Below are 2,321 nucleotides of genomic sequence, written 5' to 3' on the forward strand. Positions count from 1 at the left end.
CAATGCAAGAACAGGCCAAAAACTGGCCAAAACGGCCCAAAAACGGGCCAAAACTGGCCATTTTTGGCTGCACGAGCGAGCGGCGAGCGGCGGACAGCGAGCGAAGCGAGAGGCAGCACCGTCCCTGCTATACGAAAGCCCCATCCAGCCCTGTGCCACCCGGGGGGTTCCAGGGTGCTGAGATGGCTGACGTTTTGCTCCGCTCTCGACGGTCACCGCGCAATGCAAGAACAGGCCAAAAACTGGCCAAAACGGCCCAAAAACGGGCCAAAACTGGCCATTTTTGGCTGCACGAGCGAGCGGCGAGCGGCGGACAGCGAGCGAAGCGAGAGGCAGCACCGTCCCTGCTATACGAAAGCCCCATCCAGCCCTGTGCCACCCGGGGGGTTCCAGGGTGCTGAGATGGCTGACGTTTTGCTCCGCTCTCGACGGTCACCGCGCAATGCAAGAACAGGCCAAAAACTGGCCAAAACGGCCCAAAAACGGGCCAAAACTGGCCATTTTTGGCTGCACGAGCGAGCGGCGAGCGGCGGACAGCGAGCGAAGCGAGAGGCAGCACCGTCCCTGCTATACGAAAGCCCCATCCAGCCCTGTGCCACCCGGGGGGTTCCAGGGTGCTGAGATGGCTGACGTTTTGCTCCGCTCTCGACGGTCACCGCGCAATGCAAGAACAGGCCAAAAACTGGCCAAAACGGTCCCAAAAACGGGCCAAAACTGGCCATTTTTGGCTGCGCGAGCGAGCGGCGAGCGGCGGACAGCGAGCGAAGCGAGAGGCAGCACCGTCCCTGCTATACGAAAGCCCCATCCAGCCCTGTGCCACCCGGGGGGTTCCAGGGTGCTGAGATGGCTGACGTTTTGCTCCGCTCTCGACGGTCACCGCGCAATGCAAGAACAGGCCAAAAACTGGCCAAAACGGCCCAAAAACGGGCCAAAACTGGCCATTTTTGGCTGCACGAGCGAGCGGCGAGCGGCGGACAGCGAGCGAAGCGAGAGGCAGCACCGTCCCTGCTATACGAAAGCCCCATCCAGCCCTGTGCCACCCGGGGGGTTCCAGGGTGCTGAGATGGCTGACGTTTTGCTCCGCTCTCGACGGTCACCGCGCAATGCAAGAACAGGCCAAAAACTGGCCAAAACGGCCCAAAAACGGGCCAAAACTGGCCATTTTTGGCTGCACGAGCGAGCGGCGAGCGGCGGACAGCGAGCGAAGCGAGAGGCAGCACCGTCCCTGCTATACGAAAGCCCCATCCAGCCCTGTGCCACCCGGGGGGGTTCCAGGGTGCTGAGATGGCTGACGTTTTGCTCCGCTCTCGACGGTCACCGCGCAATGCAAGAACAGGCCAAAAACTGGCCAAAACGGCCCAAAAACGGGCCAAAACTGGCCATTTTTGGCTGCACGAGCGAGCGGCGAGCGGCGGACAGCGAGCGAAGCGAGAGGCAGCACCGTCCCTGCTATACGAAAGCCCCATCCAGCCCTGTGCCACCCGGGGGGTTCCAGGGTGCTGAGATGGCTGACGTTTTGCTCCGCTCTCGACGGTCACCGCGCAATGCAAGAACAGGCCAAAAACTGGCCAAAACGGCCCAAAAACGGGCCAAAACTGGCCATTTTTGGCTGCGCGAGCGAGCGGCGAGCGGCGGACAGCGAGCGAAGCGAGAGGCAGCACCGTCCCTGCTATACGAAAGCCCCATCCAGCCCTGTGCCACCCGGGGGGTTCCAGGGTGCTGAGATGGCTGACGTTTTGCTCCGCTCTCGACGGTCACCGCGCAATGCAAGAACAGGCCAAAAACTGGCCAAAACGGCCCAAAAACGGGCCAAAACTGGCCATTTTTGGCTGCACGAGCGAGCGGCGAGCGGCGGACAGCGAGCGAAGCGAGAGGCAGCACCGTCCCTGCTATACGAAAGCCCCATCCAGCCCTGTGCCACCCGGGGGGTTCCAGGGTGCTGAGATGGCTGACGTTTTGCTCCGCTCTCGACGGTCACCGCGCAATGCAAGAACAGGCCAAAAACTGGCCAAAACGGCCCAAAAACGGGCCAAAACTGGCCATTTTTGGCTGCACGAGCGAGCGGCGAGCGGCGGACAGCGAGCGAAGCGAGAGGCAGCACCGTCCCTGCTATACGAAAGCCCCATCCAGCCCTGTGCCACCCGGGGGGTTCCAGGGTGCTGAGATGGCTGACGTTTTGCTCCGCTCTCGACGGTCACCGCGCAATGCAAGAACAGGCCAAAAACTGGCCAAAACGGCCCAAAAACGGGCCAAAACTGGCCATTTTTGGCTGCACGAGCGAGCGGCGAGCGGCGGACAGCGAGCGAAGCGAGAGGCAGCAC

The sequence above is a fragment of the Musa acuminata genome, unplaced genomic scaffold (genome assembly GCF_036884655.1).
Source record: "Musa acuminata AAA Group cultivar baxijiao unplaced genomic scaffold, Cavendish_Baxijiao_AAA HiC_scaffold_752, whole genome shotgun sequence".
NCBI classification, from domain to species: Eukaryota; Viridiplantae; Streptophyta; class Magnoliopsida; order Zingiberales; family Musaceae; genus Musa; species Musa acuminata.